This window comes from Saccostrea cucullata, unplaced genomic scaffold, assembly GCF_032062105.1.
Source record: "Saccostrea cucullata isolate Sc308-1 unplaced genomic scaffold, CSIRO_AGI_Scuc_v1 ctg807, whole genome shotgun sequence".
Lineage (NCBI taxonomy): Eukaryota > Metazoa > Mollusca > Bivalvia > Ostreida > Ostreidae > Saccostrea > Saccostrea cuccullata.
In genome coordinates, this window is record NW_026941481.1 from 2518 (window position 1) to 23583 (window position 21066).

At 34.1% G+C, this 21066-nt stretch overlaps 1 long non-coding RNA gene across 1 annotated transcript; it reads right to left on the reverse strand.

The window, feature by feature from the left end:
- Positions 1 to 737: 737 nt before the first annotated feature.
- On the reverse strand, positions 738 to 17074 carry LOC134257895 (uncharacterized). Its single transcript, XR_009990030.1, has 4 exons — positions 17028 to 17074; positions 4769 to 4916; positions 2197 to 2383; positions 738 to 1412 (listed from the first exon to the last, which is right to left on the reverse strand). It is a non-coding gene; the product is annotated as an uncharacterized LOC134257895 (long non-coding RNA).
- Positions 17075 to 21066: the final 3992 nt, after the last annotated feature.

A 21066-nucleotide genomic window follows, 5' to 3' on the forward strand; every position in this document is an offset into this window, starting at 1 on the left:
TCATGATTTGAACAATTTAGAATCTACACTACCCCACAATGCTTCCACATCAGTTTCAGCTTTTCTGGCCCAGTGGTTCTTGAGAAGAAGATTTTCAAAGATTTTTCCTACATATTTCTATGTAAAACATTGATGCCCGATTGTGGCCCCGCCCTACCCCCGGGGGTCATGATTTGAACAATTTAGAATCTACACTACCACAGGATGCTTCCACATCAGTTTCAGCTTTTCTGGCCCAGTGGGTCTTGAGAAGAAGATTTTCAAAGATTTTTCCTATATATTTCTATGTAAAACTTTGATTCCCCATTGTGGCCCCGCCCAACCCCGGGGGGTCATGATTTGAAAAATTTAGAATCTACACTACCCCACAATGCTTCCACGTCAGTTTCAGCTTTTCTGGCCCAGTGGTTCTTGAGAAGAAGATTTTCAAAGATTTTTCCTACATATTTCTATGTAAAACTTTTATTCCCCACTGTGGCCCCGCCCTACCCCCGGGGGTCATGATTTGAACAATTTAGAATCTACACTACCCCAGGGTGCTTCCACATCAGTTTCAGGTTTTCTGGCCCAGTGGGTCTTGAGAAGAAGATTTTTAAAGATTTTTCCTATATATTTCTATGTAAAAACTTTGATTCCCCAATGTGGCCCCGCCCAACCCCCGGGGGTCATAAATTGAACAGTACAAAATCTACTCTATCCCAGGGTGCCTCCACATAAGTTTCAGCCTTATTGGCCCATTGGTTCTTGAGAAGATTTTTTAATGACCCCACCCTATTTTTGTCTTTTCTTGATTATCTCCCCTTGTGAGGGGAATTGGCCCTTCATTTTAACAATTTAAATTCCCCTTCACCCAAGGATGCTTTGTACCAAGTTTGGTCAAAATTGGCCCAATGGTTTTTGAGAAGAAGTCAAAAATGTGAAAAGTTTACAGACGGACGGACAGACAGACGGTCAGACGGACGGACGACGGACAAAATGTGATCAGAAAAGCTCACTTGAGCCTTCGGCTCAGGTGAGCTAAAAAGTTAATTTCCTAAATATTAATTACTCTGACAGATTGTTACACTTAATCATTATCCAATTTCTCAAATATAAATATTCCAAAGGAAGCTTAAAATTAGATATCATAAAAGTTCAAGAATAACTTTGAACTTTCTGACTGAATGAAACATTCAAAATATATTTGCTTATATGTCTTATATATTTAGGTGTAAGAGATTTAAAAGAACATATTTTTCTTTCCTCATCACAATTGTACAACTTTAAATAGAAATGGTAAACTTCGTTTGAAAACTAAATGAGTTAAGAATGGAGAGCGTCTCCGAGATCCGCTGAAACTGGTCCACGTGTTTCTTGTATTTCTTCTGCTTGTCCTGCATCACGCTCAGTAAAAACTGTATTGCACAATCAATCTACAAAACAGAGAAAAGGGAGTGTAAGGCAAAAAAAAAAAAAATTAATTTCTTGGTTTTCAGGCCCACCCTCATCTCTTCCAAGGGTGCCTCATTGACCCTTTTTATTGCTAAATCAATGAAATATAAACACCAAATCACCTCCCTCATCATTTTTTGAGGTTTTGCACAATGTAAAAAGCTGCCTCATCATGTTTTGGGGGCAATAAAAAAGAAAAAAAAAATGCCTCCCTCCCTCATCATATTTCTTGAAAAAAGGCCTGAGAACCAAGTAATTAACTTTGCATGGCCTAAGCTTCCTAGGACTTTCAAAAAAATTGACACCGAAAGTTTTGTTTTCATATATTCTCTGGCTAAGGAAATTTTGCAGTTAAATTTTTTGGAAATTTTGCAGTTTTAATTTCCCCCCAAAAAATATAGCAAAACAGCGGACATAAAGAAGACCCATCTAAGATTTTTCTACAGGAATTTACTTTATGAATATCTAATTCTAAACTATTAAGAACACACTGCTAAATATACATGTTCAGTACTAGAACTACATGTATCCTGTCAATAAAATTACCCAACTGTTGAAGTAGTTTACAATTATATCCTATAATTGTACTGAATGAAATAAACACTTATTATATAAACTTTATAATAATATAATAATAATAAGGCTTCACAAGTACTTACATTTATTAAGGGTAGATGTGAAGAGAATACAAAGAAATGAGGGAATATAAATACATATGAATGTATTAAACAATGTTCAGCAAAAAAATCAGTTCTAAACCCCTACCTCTTTTATCCTTACACACAGAGAATTCTGGGTAAAGGTCTTTCTAAATCATGTTGCTGTCAGTAACGCCAATGATGTCAAGTTTCTGGGTCCCCGTTTCTGTTGATTCTTTTTCTCTTTGGATCGGTGGTCAGGATTTGGCGGCTGATGATGGGACATTAAATACGTGGTGAAAGTCTAGGAGAATCTATAATATCAAATTAAATTCATGAAATAACAAGTACATTCAGAAAATGTGGTTCTTTGCTATTACTCATAGGTTTGGGATAAACATCAAGGTCATTGTAACTAGGTCAAGGTCATTACATAAAAAAATTGATAAAATCAGAAAGGTCCTGTCACATAGGGATCACATTTGTTGACGTTAAACATCAAAGTCAAGGGCTTGACATAAAAAACTAGAACTGTCCAAACGGGACAAAATACCCCCCGCTGGGTTTTTCAGAAGTACGTTTTTCCATAATAAAGATATGTATCACACACAAATTATGAAATTTTTCTTCCAGTGACCTTAAACTTCCCCAAATGACCTTGGGTCAAAGTCACGACACACCCTTGGGTCATGGGCAATCTTTGTGTGAAATGAGAACATACCAAGTTTATCCATAAGAAAGATATGGACCTGACACGAATTATGAAATTTTTCTTCCAGTGACCTTGAACTTCCCCAAATGACCTTGGGTCAGTCATGACACACCCTTTGGTCATGGGCAATCTTTGTGTGAAATGAGAACCTACCAAGTTTATCCATAAGAAAGATATGGACCCAGCACGAATTAAGAACTTTTTCTTCCAGTGACCTTGAACTTCCCCAAATGACCTTGGGTCAAGGTCACGACAAACTCTTGGGTCATGGGCAATCTTTGTGTGAAATGAGAACCTACCAAGTTTATCCATAAGAAAGATATGGACCGGACACAAATTATGAAATTTTTCTTCCAGTGGCCTTGAAGTTCCCCAGATGACCTTCAGTCAAGGTCACGACACACCCTTGGGTCATGGGTATTCTTTGTGTGAAATGAGAACCTACCAATTTTATCCATAAAATATATGTATCAAACATGAATTATGAAATTTTTCTTCCAGTGACTTGAACTTCCACAAATAACCTTGACCCAAGGTCATGACACACCCTTGGGTCATGGGCATTCTTTGTGTGAAATGAGAACCTACCTAGTTTATCCATAAAATATAAGTATCAAACATGAATTATGAAATTTTTCTTCCAGTGACCTTGAACTTCCACAAATAACCTTGACCCAAGGTCATGACACACCCTTTGGTCATGGGCAATCTTTGTGTGAAATGAGAACCTATCAAGTTTATCCATTAGAAAGATATGGACCGGACATGAATTATGAACGTTTTCTTCCAGTGACCTTGAACTTCCCCAAATAACCTTGGGTCAAGGTCATGACACACCCTTAGGTCATGGGCAATCTTAGTGTGGCGTAGTAGTTTCTAATGTCCCTTCAAAGAAAGATATGGACCGGACACGAATGCACAGACAGACGGACAGCTGGACAGACGGACGGACAGACCGACAGACGGACAGACAGACAAAGTGATTCCTATATCAGACCTGCCTACCCTTTTCGTTTCAAGGGTGTAATTTCAGAAAATTTTTGGTGGAATTTCAGAGGTAAAAGCGTAATCAATCATGTTTTCCTACTTTGTCGTTTTACACTTTCCGACCCACCGAAATTGTACATTACTAAACAAACCTGGCATAACCTTTTCTTTTTCGAATCATCTATTGGCAAAAAAGTGTTGTAAAATATCAGTATCTTATATTAAACTCAAATTAACCGCACACCCTTAATGAAGCATTTGGTCAATGTGTATCAGATCACTTCATTGAAGGCTTGAGTTTGCATGTTAATGTTTATACAAATTATAATAATAACACTTATTTTTCTTTTTAACACTCACATTTCTCTTTCTTCTTCAAAGCAATGTTAAAGTGAATTGACTTGAGCATAGAAGTGGGCATACTTATTGTAATATCATTTAACAGTTAAAGTAAGCATGCAGTGCCATCTCGTGTTCTTCGTCGCCCGCGTGGCGCAGTGGTTAGAGCGTCTCCTCTAAGCCGCGAAGTAAGGAGTCATCCCTAATCTTTGCCATACCAGTTTCCATATAAGTATTTGGTATATAACGTTAGTTATCAAACTGTTCCTCTATTAATTACTTTAATTAGAACTTCTCATTTTATTTCAGCTGGTTGTACTTTGACTCTTAAATTAAGACGTTTATTATGGATTTAAATCAAAATAGCAAAAGCGTAATATTTATATCAGTGGCGTAATAGCGTAATTTTGTGGTAAAAAGCGGAAGAATTCCGCCAAAAGCGGAAGGGTAGGCAGGTCTGCTATATACCCCCCCCCAAACTTCGTTTGCAGGGGGTATAAAAATTTAAAAATTCACCATAAAGTTCTTGTCACATGTACATGTAATATATAATTTTAAAAATAAAACATCTTTTGTCTTCACTCATTGAAAAATTATGATTATACAGTTAAAGATTTTGTAACAGTCAGGCTGGTAACTGACTGTTGGACAACATACTTACTTGAGTCTATATGTTAACTGATGACACGGACAGGATGTCCTTCTCTCTGGGATCTTAAGGGGGGACACCTGCTGGAAGCTGTTATACACTATCATTTGCCCTCATTCTGCCACTTCTCCTCAGTTAGAACAACAAGAGGACTGCTCAGCTGAAAAAAAGATCAATTACTTATTAGCATTGAATTAGTTTAAATGTCTATTTATTATGTTAATTGAATTAAAATGTACTGTTAGAGGATACATATAAAGTCCGTGTATAATACATGTAGCTGTAGTCTAAAGTTGGTGTGTGTTTGGTGAAATCACTAATTGCTTTCAAATACTAATAACTTGTCTGCATGTATGAGAGTATGCTCTAGAGTCGCAGAGTTAGGAGTTGATCCTTAATTGCAGGTTCAATTCCCAGTGTGGGACATGGAGACCATGCAGTTCCTCGGATAAGACAACATATGGTATAAACCATGTAAACCGAGGACCCGTGTAGAAGTAGACCGCTGGCACAAAAGAGATCCCTTGCTGCTTGTTTACCTTGATTGTCAAGCATAAGTCAGAATTTGCAGCCCCCATCAGCAAGTGAATAAACTTCCATTTTTTTAAACCAAACAAGCTTTAGGGGACTTCCCACCATCCCCAGGACCATAGTGCACTGACCTGTATGGACCTGCTGGGACCATACAGTACCGACCAGGCCCAACCTGACACAAAGCATTCCCAGAGCAGTCTCACAGCGGTCCCAGAGCAGTCCCAGTTGGCGGGGTTTATTAATTTAATGAGCTAACTCAGAAATGAGATTTGCAATAAACAATAGAACTATAAAAGGCTGTAGAAATTGATTCTGGGTAGTATGCCAGGACTTCTTACATGTATGGGAAGGTCATTTATGAACAAACTGAATGATTATTTATTGAAGGAAGAAGGGTTTCACACATAAATGTATGAATTAAACTTAATGTGAACATTTAATCACAATTATCGGGTGTATTAAATTAATAATTCAATTTCTTTATTTTCTGTGATTTATTCTGTTTCCCATTTATTTTTTATACAGAAACCGGGATACTCAAAAAGAATTAGGTTTTTAGAAAATTCTTCGTTAATTTTGCCAAGCATTATTTTCCAGTCATGATTATTTTTACTGACATGTCAATTTAATTTTTCTTAATTTCTCTATCTCTATAATACCAGAGACGTATAAGAGACTCTCTTATACGTCTCCGATAATACTCATGCAGTTTTATTAATCTATATCTCATTTACATTATACTTGTACTATTAGTTACATAGTCTTTTAGTGACAGGGTATGGGATGATACCTGGTTAGTAAATTTCATACCTGGCGCGGCGGAGCCGAGTCAGGTATGAAATTTACTAACCAGGTATCATCCCATACCCTGTCACTAAAAGACTATGTAACGAATTTACCCCACCGATGTAACATATACGTTTTATCTGTAGTTTTTAAATGGTTTTATCTGCTAAATCCTTCATCACGCTTATACTATGCCTATTATGACGTCACCTTTGTGTTTGTGACGTAATACATCGACCGGGTATAGATTACAACTGACCGGGTATGGATTTACTGTAACAGGGGTTGTTGATGAATAATAACACCTGCGGGTTCGTTTATATTGGTTTATTATGGAGTCATCTGATACAAGAAAATCATCATGATCATCATGATCATAGCCCTGAAAATACAATACATATTTAATCAGGATATAACAATAACTAATTTCACATTATAATAAATCATAAAACATCAATACATAGCATTTGAGGAATTCACAAGTTATTCCCCTTGAATCAGACTTTTATAAAATACCATGAAATACATGTAAAGCTGATATTAAACATTCATATAGAAAATAGATTCTTTATGTTGACAATATAATAAATGGAAATTATTATTAAATATCACATTTACAATTCTCAGAATAAAATAGTAAATCTGTATTGCAAAAATATATAAATTGGTACCTATTTGTGGAACAAAGCTTGACTCCTAGCTTCTTTAAATAAGTTGCAGCAGAGTATATCAGTATAAGCAATAAATAAATAATTCTGGACTCTGCAAAATAAATTTTATCTCTCACTCCAAAAATCTCTCATTCAGTTTATTAATTTCAGAAATCAGAAATTATGAATATAAAAGTATTTGATTTTAAGTTATGTATTTTAAAAAGTAAATTATATGAGTACTTACAGTTTCTTTGAAACAGTCAGTCAAATTTCATAAATTAAAGATCATTTGCAATAGCATGTTAACTCATGCAAAGTCGCTGAAAAGTGTCTTTGTCTATTGTCCAGAATTTGGAGGTAAAAGTCTTGACCAATAGGATTTAAGGAAATTGAATTCTACTCAGGTAGCTTATTACAGGTGTAGAAATAGAAAAGGAGTGGATCTAAAGTTTTAAGCTGATTGTTTATTTTATTTCATTTAGGTTGTTTTATTTAGTTATTTAAAAAGTATTTTATTTGATTAATTATTTAAGTGAAAGGTTTCAATATTTAAGTTTAAATTATTTGTTTGGGTCAATATTGATTGACAAACAGATTTAATACACTTTAGAGTTTAAAATCAGTTGTGACTAATTCATAAATGTATAATTATTAAATTATACATTTGAATATGATAATATTTAAAATAGTATAAAACTATCACTATTACATTTTCCCCCCCCGTTAGCAAATGACGTCCTCGTCATTCATTAACGATTATAGGAAAGTAAATACTGAAGATTAAAAAAAATTGACTCTATGAATTGAATAAGATTTACTTACTCAATAATTTACAGCAAAAAAAAAAATTCTCATGTTAAATTATCACTGAAAGCTATTTTCAGCAACATTATGGTATACTCTCATATTGCTCATATATTTCGATGTGCAATCATAATGTTGAAAGCAATTGTACGGCATAAAATACCACATTCCTCCTCTGATGCGAAATGATGTACTATCATTTATAATAAGATTACTAAGAGGAAGTATGCTCTGTATCAATCTTAATTCACCGACTAAGATGTACTCATTCAATACTAAATAAATTAATCACAGAATTAATGAAATTCTAACCACATAGCTCATTAAATTTTAAAGAGCAATTATAATTGTGTATATCAGTTGATTGTCATAAAATCATATTAAAAAAACATTCAAGACATAATCATAAAAATTTATTTAAAAGATTACTTGTCAGCAGACTCAGTTATGACCTTTATTAAAGCATCAGAAATGACTTTCCCATCAACATTTTGGAAAATTTTTGTATCTGCTAAAGATTGTAAATACTCTGCTTTCATTTTCCAATCTGGTTGATGGATCTGTGATAATACATATTCGTCATTTCTCATCCATTGTGGTTTTGACCTTGACCTTGCAGACCTTCGCAGTATGTTGTTTTCATTTTCTGACCCTGACCCTATTTCACCAGAAGATTGAAGAGTTATTTCCCTTGTATTTCCTGAACTTTTACTGTAGCATTATTGTCAAGAGATATCTCGACATTTGGACTACTAGGGTCTTCAAAAGTACTTGTTTTATTTGACCCAGAAATAGAACTTTCAGATGAAACTGAATTTCTATGCAAATCTGGAATATGATCCACTTCCGATTCGGTATGTGGTGTCATATTTATATTTTCATGTTCTCCAGCTGGATTAATATGTACAATTGGCTCAGTAGCTGCAGAATTGTCAATATTTTCGTTGACATCTACTGGCACTTGTTTTGTTGTACTGTATACAATAAAGGATTCATTTTCTGAATCACTATTTGAGTCCTCGGTGTGGACATCAATATTCTCTTTAGAGGGTCTTTTTACAGAAGGATCTGCTTGATCGTCTAATGTACTTTTTATCTTTGGGACTGGTTTTCTTTTCCTAGGAACTGGTTTAGGTTTCTGTACCTCATTATTGTCACAAGATGAACAGATGGGAAGTAATAAGTTTCTATGTAAAACTCTTGTCTTTCCTTCCCCATTCTGTTTTTTAACTTTGTATACAGGGATATCTTTATTTGGTTGATTGATAACAATATAAGGATCATTTTCCCATTTGTCAGCCAATTTATGGCGACCATCGAAAGCAACAATCTTAACCAAAACGAGATCACCTGGTTCAAGTACACTACTTTTGATTTTTACATCATAATGCTTCTTTTGTTTCTCATGAGACATCTGTATGTTCTTTGAAGCAAGTTCATAAGAATGTTTCAACCTTTTTTTCAAAGATTCAACATACTTGGACATTGATTTCTTTTCACTGGAAGTATGATTATCAAACAAGATATCTATGGGTAGATTTGGTTCTCGACCAAACATCAAATAAAATGGAGAATATGATGTTGTATCTTGTTTAGTACAATTGTAAGCATGCACAATTGGTTTAATAAAAGACTTCCAATCTTGTTTTTCATTAGGATTTAATGTACCTAGCATAGATATTAGAGTACGATTAAATCTTTCACACTGACCATTACCCATAGGGTGATATGGCGTGGTTCTAGATTTCTTGATACCAAGTATGGAACATAATTCTTTTATGATCTTACTTTCAAAGTTTGCACCTTGATCTGAATGGATCTTGTGTGATATGCCATAATTTAATATAAAGTTTTGATAAAAAGCTTCAGCTGTTGTTTTAGCTGTCATATTCTTTGTAGGGATTGCCATAGCATACCTAGTAAAGTGATCTGTAACCAGTACATTTGAAATTGAAAACCACCTTTTGATTGTTCTAGACATAAAAAATCAAGACAAACAAGCTCTAATGGTTGAAATGTTTTAATATTTACTAAAGGAGCTTTCATATTTGTTGACGTCTTTCTCCTGATACATCTTCCACAATTATGGATATGGTCTTCAATGTCTCGTGTCATACCATGCCAGAAAAATCTGTCCTTTGCAAGTGAAAGTGTTCTATCTCTTCCTTGATGACCCATGTTGTTATGAAGATGGAATAAGACATGGCTTATAAGTGAAGATGGTATCACAAGCTGATGTATAGGACCTTGCTCAGTCTTTACTTCTCTGTATAACTTGTCATCAATAATTTTGAGTTTGTCAAAACATTGAAATAATGTCTTGCTATAAGGGGTTGGGGGAATTTCATATTTGCTTGGTTTGTATTTGTAATAAACTTGGTCAAACCAATATGAAATATCAGGATCTTGTATTTGTTCCTGTATAATATCAATACTTTGTAAAGTTTCATACAGAGTGTTGGTACTCATGCACACAATCTCCTCTGATACAGGAAGAGTTTCAATCAGTGATGTACACTGTGTAACATTACAGATAGCATCAACTGATTCAGTTGATATTGTATCATGTTTTAAACTAGATAAACGTGACAGTGCATCGGCATCTGCATTTGTTTTGCCTGGTCTATATTTCAAATCAAAATTATAAGCAGACAAGGCTGCAAGCCATCTATGACCAGTAGCATCGAGCTGGGCAGTTGTTAGGACATAAGTTAAAGGATTGTTATCTGTAAAAACAGTAAAACTATGTCCATATAAGTAATCTTTAAATTTTTCTGTAACGGACCATTTTAACGCAAGGAATTCCAACTTGTGTGCTGGGTAATTCCGCTCAGCTCTGCTAAGACTTCTGCTTGCATAAGCTATTACATGTTTAAGTCCATCCTCTTTTTCTTGATAAAGTACTGCACCTAACCCATGCAAAGATGCATCAGTGTGCAACTCAAATGATTTTGAATAGTCAGGATAGGCTAATATGGGATAAGAAGATAATTGATTTTTTAGAAAATTAAAAGCATGTTCTTGTTCTTCTTCCCATTTAAATTCTGGTAACTGTTTACTGGACATAATTTTCTTTTTACCACGATTTTTCTTTGTGGGAGTAGGCATGAGATATAATAAAGGTCTAGCAATTTTTGAAAATTTTTTAATAAATTTTCTGTAGTAGCCTACAAATCCCAAAAATTGACGGACTTCTTCGCGAGTTTTGGGACGAGGCCATTCTTGAACCTTTTTGATTTTCTCTTCATCAGGCTCAATGCCTTTCTCTGACACAACATGTCCAACATATCGGACGCGAGTCTTAAGTAAGGAACATTTCTTTGGTGACAGTTTTATTCCTGCCTCGCGTAGTTTTTGAAACACTAAACTTAAATGTTCTAAGTGTTCTTCGTAAGTATTTGAAAATATAATAATGTCATCTAAATAGATGAAACAAATTTTTAAATGTAAGTCTCCTAGACATTGTTCCATTAGCCTTTGATAAGTGGCAGGGGCATTAGCTAGCCCAAAGGCCATTCTATTGTACTCGTAAAACCCAAGAGGGCCAACTGTAAATGCAGTGCGCTCTTTATGTTTTTCTTCAATTTCAATTTGATGATACCCAGATTTCATATCTAGTATTGAAAAATATTTATTTCCAGATAGAGAATCTAAAATTTCATCAATTCTGGGTAAGGAGTAACTGTCTTTAATTGTTCTTTGATTTAGTTCTCTAAAATCAATGCAAAGACGTAATTCTCCCGTTTTCTTTTTTACGAGAACAACATTTGACGCAAAAGGAGAATGTGATTGGCGAATAATGCCAGCACTCAACAATTGTTGCAGGTGATTCCTAACCTCATCAAACATTGACGGAGGTATTCTCCTAAATCTTTGTTTAAAAGGGACTTCATTTGACAATTCTATTTGATGTTTAACAGATTTTGTAAACCCAACATCAGTGTCACCTTTTGAAAAAATGTCATTGAAACTTTGAATCAATTGAGATAATTTTTGGAAATTTTCCTCTGATAGATCATCTTTTGGAATATTAATAAGGTCGATAATATTAATATCTGAGGAATCTTTGTCCTTTTTGATATGACACGCAATATCTTCTACATTTACTGGCTGAGCTTCACAAAGTAAAGCATGTGGGGCAAGAGTTACAGTTCTTGTTGTGATATTGCTAATATGCACAGGTACTACACCATTAAGTTGATATTTGTATGGTATAAGTACAGGTGAAATGTCTATATCATTTGGTATTTTTGACTTAGGTGTAGGTTGTAATATTGCACAAACTGGCTGGTAAGGTAATTCCTTTTGAAGGTAACCTTGTACAACAATATCTGTATTTGGGGGGATGGTAACTTTTGATGACTCAGCTAGCCGAATGAACGCTAGTATATTGTTGTGTTTATGCAATTCTTTTTCTCGTAAAGAAACACACCTAAATGCAAGACACAAAAGAGTAAATAACTTATCTTCTTGTAAGTATCTAGGACCATGGGATTCTTTGACTAAGTTCATTAATACAGAGATGATATTTGTACCTATTAAAACAGGAACACTGTTATTGTAAGATGTTGTAGGTACGATGAGAAATAAACCATCTATTGACAATTGGTCATCACCTATGCCATTGATTTTCAAAGGACATTGTATATAACCTGAATATGGCAAAGTTTGGCCATCTGCACATTCAATGTGCAGAAAATCTGTCACAGGTTTCAAAGGTAAATGGTGTAGATGTTCTTCATAAAAATTTTGACAAATTGTTGAGATAGAAGAACCTGTATCAACAAGTGCTGTTGTAATGACACTATCAATATTAATAGAGACTTCATTAGTTGTACCTACTAGAGTACATGTTCTATTTGTTTGTCTATAATTTTTAATATTGTGAGGCCTTTTGTGATCGGATCTTAAATGATCTTTCCTAACTTTACAATATAAATCAGAATGACCAAATTGATTGCAAATATCACATTTTATTTCTTCAAAATTTTCAGAATTGGAGCTTTGTTGTGTTTCATGATCTATGTCTGTTATTTGCTCCACAATACAGACATTTTCTAGTTTTTTCGATTTTCTATGTTGTTATTATCAGGAGGTGGAATTCCTCGGTTGGAATAGCCTCTGCCGAAACCTCTGGCACCTCTGAATGATCTGCCTCTGGAAAATCCTCTGTTATAATTTGGTGATGTTTGGTCATATCCAAATGATTGGTTTTTCTGTTGCTGATAAAATTTACCGGCACCTCTACTATAGTTGGTAGCACCTCTGTTGTACTGGAATCTTCCATGATTGTGTCCTCCTCTCAATGAATTATCTCCCCCTGATCTATTAATCTCAGATAATCTAGTTTCAAATGTACTCATCTTTTGGTCCATCTTTTCCATTTTCTTGAGGATATTCTCTAGAACTTTGTTAGTAGGGTCTGCTGTAGATGTTAAAGGATTGTGAGCTACATTTCTTTTTGAAGTTGGGCTATCTGTGTTGTTTGCTTTTGAATTTGAAATTTCTAATTCTATTGCTCTTATCTCTTTGCGTAAAGTGTCAAAATCTTTTACAGTTTCATATTTATACCTACTAGCATTTTTCAATTCTGAATCTCTTAATCCTGACCAAAATTTATTTCTCAACATGTCATTTCTGGCTTCTTTGCTAATATGGCCCTTTTCTACAGCTGATTGTAAAACTGATTCTAATTTAATGCCATATTCAGCCACAGATTGATTTGCTTCTTGGCGTTGCATATAAAAATTTTGCATAATTGTTTCGCTGTCATACACATTACCAAAAACACCTTCTAATTTCTCTATAATGTCTGCAGGAGTTGCCTCCTCTGATAGAGAGAGTAATAACCCCCTAGCCTTTCCCTTTAAAGAATTTCTAATTGCTTGTAATGTAATAGGTAGGGAGAAATTTCTTTCTTTAAGAATACATTTGACCTCAAATTTCCAAACTTCAAAAGATGTTTCGGATTTTTCTTCCCCTGAAAATATAGGAATTTTTGGATGGGAAATGGACAATGAGGTATGTGTTGAAAATGAAGCAGGTATTGGGTCATTATTAAAACTGAATTTGGGTGATTCTGTCTTAATATGAGGCTTTGGAGTAGAGGAAGGTAAGCGTGGAAGTTCTAACTCATCTGGAACATGAGAAAGTTCTTGAAATTCTTCCTCTGTAAGAATTTTATAATTGGTGTTTTGTTTTAAGAAATCAACCATGACCTTTATGTCAGCTTGTGTGACCGCTTGTTCTTCTTGTTCCTCTTGTTCTTCTTTAAGATGTTTGTCAGTTTCGGGGTTCTTTGCAGCCATTTTTGACTGATAAAATATGTACACGCACACTAATGTCTATCAACAAAAAACAATAATAATCACATACAAAGAAACCGCACAGTATAAAAATCGCATGCGCAAAACTGCACGAAATACACTATATATATGTGCACTTACATATGCATTAAAATAAATAAGCGGAAAGGTTGTACGGAAATATACTTTGTATTTGTATTTAATACAAAGTAACCAAAATAATACTTTAAGACATGCAGAGTTACTGACCCTTTGATAACTGATGAGATTGACTCACCTAATTATTGGTAAGGTCAATAACATAGAGATTGACTTTCCTTAATTGATGAGATTAACACACCTAATTAATACCGAGTCAATATGGATTGTACTTTAGACATAAATACCTAAGTTGTAAGTTTTACACATATTAAACTTGACAAACGGAAAATCTCAATCAGAAATTCAACAACGCCTGACCACGTCTACAACATGTATGTACAGACGCTCACTGTATATGGAGATAAATTACATGTTCATTTTAATCAAAACATTCCTTCTGAACATCTTGTAAAATTTCCTAAATGATGGCCAAACTTAAAATATTACCAGGGTGAATCCCATCATAATTTAGTGTTAAATTCACTGAGTGTCTAGCAGCTTTGCCCTTAGCTTTTCTACTTCTAAAATAAAATTTACTAGTTTTAACTGTATTTTGAGAATACTGGAAATTGATAGTTTGTATCTCAGAATTCAGAGCAATTATTTGTTCAGTGGTTAATTTGTCTTCCTCTTTAAATTTTTCTGTGTCAGGACACCCCTTGAAACTAATCCACTGACTAATGGACAACAAAGGACAATAATGAATTTTTAAAGAAGCACATGGACTATACTGTTGTACAATATTAAAAGCTCTATTAAACTGAAAAGTAATATCTTGCACAACCTGTTCTGTGTTTGTACTCTTTAAACTGACAAATTTTCCACTTTTCTGTGTGATGTCACAAGTACCTGACCACAAATAAAAGACAATATTTTGATGATATTTTAAAGCAGGTACAATGTTTTTCTCTAATTGGTCAACTAAAAATTTTGTAGAAGCACCAGGGTGACACCAGAGTTCTACGGGAAATCTCCCTTTGTAATTATTTCTGATTGTAAATCCCTTACTATCAGACACTAATATTGGTTGCTTATATTTATGACCTGTTAATTGTACTGGATTATTCGTTACAAGTTGTTCTAATTTATGTAAACTCATCAAACATAAACTGTGAAGTTATTATTTTTTTAAGTTTAGGTTAAATTACTGAATGTTTAGGAATGGGATTTTTTTAATTTAAATAAGTTTGAATTATAATTTAGAAATGAGAAGTTTTTAAATTAAAAAACAAATTTAACTTAAATCTTTTGGTCTAGTTTTACCAAAAATCAAATGTAATAAATTTTATCAGGTCAAAGGTCACTCAAGGTCACTGATAGGTCAGATAGAAGTCAATGAGTAGAAAAATAGGAATTAGTGATCTTATGTATTTAGTATTACTTCATTCTCTCTGATCTTTCTCACCTTTCTCACCACGTGACAAATAATTCAAATGAAAGCAAAAAAAAATAATATAAAAAAAAACTAAGTTCACACAAATACAAAATAAAGGAGTGTGAAAAAAAAAATAATCTTTGAAAAGAAAAAAAAATACTCTCTGGTATTGCAAACAATATCAATTAAAGCATGCTAAGTGAATTTTATAAAACAAAATAAAATGTGTGCACATATAACTAAATACTTGCATATATGGCAATCTATAATATCGAAGAAGTTTTCAGTTCAATAATTGTCCATTCTCCCTCGATGTCGATGTCCCAGAATTATCACAGTCGAACCAGACCAAGTATCACCAGTCCCTACATGGGCGCCATTTTGTAACAGGGGTTGTTGATGAATAATAACACCTGCGGGTTCGTTTATATTGGTTTATTATGGAGTCATCTGATACAAGAAAATCATCATGATCATCATGATCATAGCCCTGAAAATACAATACATATTTAATCAGGATATAACAATAACTAATTTCACATTATAATAAATCATAAAACATCAATACATAGCATTTGAGGAATTCACAAGTTATTCCCCTTGAATCAGACTTTTATAAAATACCATGAAATACATGTAAAGCTGATATTAAACATTCATATAGAAAATAGATTCTTTATGTTGACAATATATTAAATGGAAATTATTATTAAATATCACATTTACAATTCTCAGAATAAAATAGTAAATCTGTATTGCAAAAATATATAAATTGGTACCTATTTGTGGAACAAAGCTTGACTCCTAGCTTCTTTAAATAAGTTGCAGCAGAGTATATCAGTATAAGCAATAAATAAATAATTCTGGACTCTGCAAAATAAATTTTATCTCTCACTCCAAAAATCTCTCATTCAGTTTATTAATTTCAGAAATCAGAAATTATGAATATAAAAGTATTTGATTTTAAGTTATGTATTTTAAAAAGTAAATTATATGAGTACTTACAGTTTCTTTGAAACAGTCAGTCAAATTTCATAAATTAAAGATCATTTGCAATAGCATGTTAACTCATGCAAAGTCGCTGAAAAGTGTCTTTGTCTATTGTCCAGAATTTGGAGGTAAAAGTCTTGACCAATAGGATTTAAGGAAATTGAATTCTACTCAGGTAGCTTATTACAGGTGTAGAAAAAGAAAAAGGAGTGGATCTAAAGTTTTAGCTGATTGTTTATTTTATTTCATTTAGTTTGTTTTATTTAGTTATTTAAAAAGTATTTTATTTGATTAATTATTTAAGTGAAAGGTTTCAATATTTAAGTTTAAATTATTTGTTTGGGTCAATATTGATTGACACACAGATTTAATACACTTTAGAGTTTAAAATCAGTTGTGACTAATTCATAAATGTATAATTATTAAATTATACATTTGAATATGATAATATTTAAAATAGTATAAAACTATCACTATTACATTACAACTGACCGGGTATAAGAAATCCACCGCCTTCACGTGACAGATTTCAACCAATCGTAAGCCAGGATTTCACGGAAAAATCGACAGAGGTGGGGTAAAATGTATTATTTCTGTCCAGAATTAGTTGATGATTGTCAAAAATTTGCACAAATAAACAATAAAAAAGCGTTCAGTTTTAGAAATAAATTAAAAAGGGCAACTGATTCTTCATTGCATCCTTCTTCTTGCATTCTTTTCTATCCATCTTTAAACATAATTTTTCAAACACTTTGCTTTTAAGACAACAGAAAACAGAACATTATTGATAAAGCTTGCCTACTTTTTTTTCGTTTCATGGCTGTTAGTAGTGTTTGTCGAATATTACGGGCAATACATTTTGTATCCAACCTTAGCATGTCCAGTGTACAACTGCATACTGGAACGCTGGTTGAGTATCACGAGCCTAGCGTAGTTATGAATATTTATGAGATGTCTCTAACGATTAGAAGAAACCCGGTGGTTTATATTATTTCCGGAATGTTTTTTTTTTTAATCAAAACCATCTCAATGTTTTGTTTTTAATGCATTAAACACCGATTTAACGTTAAATTTCATGCCTAAAATAAATGAATTAGTTATTTTTTGAGGGAAAAAAATGATTTTAAGCTATTTCAATCGGTAGATTAACATCAGGGAAATACTTATTCATCAAAATAGAATATTCAAAAGAATCGTAAATAAATATGAAAACTAAAGAAAAGAATATTACAAAAAAAAGAACATTTAAATGAGAAAATAATTTAAAAATTTAACTTAAATGAGAGTGATGAGGACGGAAACATAAATATCAATTTAACATATAGAAAACCAACACTCAATAAAATGTAATCTGTTTAATTAGTAAATAAATAACAGCATAATAATCTATTTGCTTAATAATACAAAAATTAACACCATAAAATAAAACAAAAAAGAAGAAAATATGAAACATTTATTCAAAATATTTCAAAAGCTCACTTGAACTGAAATAATCAAACTAATAACAGCATTTACTTTCTGGCGCTGATGATATGTACTTCCCTCTGAGTACAATAAAATTAAACAAGGCTGTTGAAAAGTAGATCACTTTAATGCAACAAAAAATAACAGAATAGTATAATACATATAACAAAAGATATTGATACATTCCATTGAGTACCTGAGTACAACAATACAGGTGAGAGTCCTGTACCCTAGGCTATTGATACAGACTACTGAGTACTACAAGACAGGTAAGAGACTAGTACCCTAGGCTATTGAACGGTCTACAGAGTACTACAGGTCAGGTAAGAGTCCAGTACCCTAGGCTATTGATACGGTCTACTGAGTACTACAAGACAGGTAAGAGACTAGTACCCTAGGCTATTGAACGGTCTACAGAGTACTACAAGACAGGTAAGAGTCCAGTACCCTAGGCTATTGAACGGTCTACAGAGTACTACAGGTCAGGTAAGAGATCAGTACCCTAGGCTATTGATACGGTCTACCGAGTACTACAGGACAGGTAAGAGTCCAGTACCCTAGGCTATTGATACGGTCTACCGATTACTACATGACAGGTAAGAGTCAAGTACCCTAGGCTATTGATATGGTCTACTGAGTACTACATGACAGGTAAGGGTCAAGTGCCCAGGCTATTGATACGGTCTACCGAGTACTACATGACAGGTGAGAGTCCAGTACACTAGGCTATTGATACGGTCTACCGTTTACTACAGGACAGGTAAGAGTCCAGTACCACAGGCTATTGATACGGTCTACCGAGTACTACAGGACAGGTAAAAGTCAAGTACGCTAAGCTATTGATATGGTCTACCGTGTACTAAATGACAGGTAAGGGTCCAGTGCCCTAGGCTATTGATATGGTCTACCTAGTACTACAATACAGGTAAGAGTCCAGTACCCTAGGCTATTGATACGGTCTACCGAGTACTACAGGTCAGGTAAGAGTCCAGTACCCTAGGCTATTGATACATTCTACTGAGTACTACATGTCAGGTAAAGGTCCAGTACCCTAGGCTATTGATACGGTCTACCGAGTACTACAAGACAGGTAAGGGTCCAGTACCCTAGGCTATTGATAGGGTTTACCGATTAATACAGGACAGGTAAGAGTCCAGTACCCTAGGCTATTGATACGGTCCACCGAATACTACATGACAGGTAAGAGTCAAGTACCCTAGGCTATTGATACGGTCTACTGAGTACTACATGACAGGTAAGGGTCTAGTGCCCTAGGCTATTGATATGGTCTACTGAGTACTACAGGACAGGTAAGAGTCCAGTACCCTAGGCAATTGATACGGTCTACCGAGTACTACAGGTCAGGCAAGAGTCCAGTACCCTAGGCTATTGATACGGTCTACCGAGTACTACATGACAGATAAAGGTCCAGTACCCTAGGCTATTGATACGGTCTACTGAGTACTACAAGACAGGTAAGGGTCCTGAGTACCCTAGGCTATTGATACGGTCTACCGATTACTACAGGACAGGTAAGAGTCCAGTACCCTAGGCTATTGATTCGGTCTACCTAGTACTACAGGACAGGTAAGTCAAGTACCCTTGGCTATTGATACGGTCCACCGAGTACTACATGACAGGTAAAGGTCTAGTGCCCTGGGCTATTGATATGGTCTACCGTTTACTACAGGACAGGTAAGAGTCCAGTACCCTAGGCTATTGATACGGTCTACCGAGTACTACATGACAGGTAAGGGTCCAGTACCCTAGGCTATTGATACGGTCTACTCAGTACTGAGTACTACATGACAGGTAAGGGTCCAGTGCCCTAGGCTATTGATACAGTCTACCAAGTACAATATATGTGACACATTTGTATCTATAAACAGGTCTGGACGATTTCTAAATAAGGAAGTCAAGAACGATAACCGTGAATTGCTATTAATACACAGAATAAACAAGGCACTAATCCTTCTGACCAATCAGATAACAGCATTTAGACAAACCCATGAGAGAATAAATAAAACACGTGGCTTTTACGTTTTTTGCTCAAAAGATTTTTTTAGAACAAACTTTTTGTAAACTTTATGCGCATTTGGGAATGATTTAATATTTATGACAATTCTACCGTGAACAAACACGACTTGAAAGCTTGGAATACGTTTTAAGTGGGATAAAAAAAAATTGTCTCTAGGAGTTAGCAATCCCAAAAGTTTAATTACGTTACAAAATTGATATAAATACGGTAAATTTTCAGTTTTTAGAGCCTGACATAAAAATCTTATCGAAAAGATAACAGTCTTTATTATTTTTTAGTGTTTGTTACAGAATACTAGTAGTCCATGCAGTTTCTGATATGCGAGAGGTAAGATATTGGGATAAAACGCATTCATGTATAATTACAGGATTCTCTTCTCTCCACGTTAAACGCCTTTCCTTATGCCCATTTAAAGTCTGCATAGCTAAGTATTCGGCGCTCATGAAACCCTTGATAATGCAAAACTATATGTGTATACTCCATACGATAAACACTTGTGTGAGTTGATCTATACACATGGAATTTAAGCATTATCGATGAAAATCGGACGGCTAAGCAAAATTATATTTACCATCATATAATATATTCTGGTAAATGTTATAATTGAACTTGATAAAAACTTGCTGGTGCGATCTATATATATACCTCTGTAAATGATTACATTCTACAGTGCGTTATTTTTTTCTTTACCGAGATAAAAATGTCAAGGTTGTTCACGGCAAAAAAGTGGGGAATACCTTATTCTTCAAAAGTTTTCATCTTACCTCTACAGATTTTATGTTAAAAAAATCTTTTTGAGGAAAAAACAATAGCACGTGTTTTCTTTTTGTTCTTTTAAAATATGTTTTGGGGTGTGTAAAAATGCTGTTGTCTGATTGGACAGAAAAATAATTACGTGTACTTGATGTACATTTATAGCAACTTTCGGTTATCGTTCTTGACTTCCATATTTAGAAATCGTCCAGACCTGATAAAGTATTAGGCTATCAATACATTCTACTGAGCACACTATTAATTGATATACCTGTACTTAAGCTATTGATACATTGTATTTTTTTGCATTGTAATTTGTAAGAAAAATCCATGTGATACACCTATACTAACCCCCCGTTCACACAGAGCTGCGACTCTACGGCGATCATCCCGATCAAGCCACGATCTTAATTTTTTTAAGAGTCGCAGCCGATCGGCGTCTAAATGGAGCAATTTTCGCAAATTAT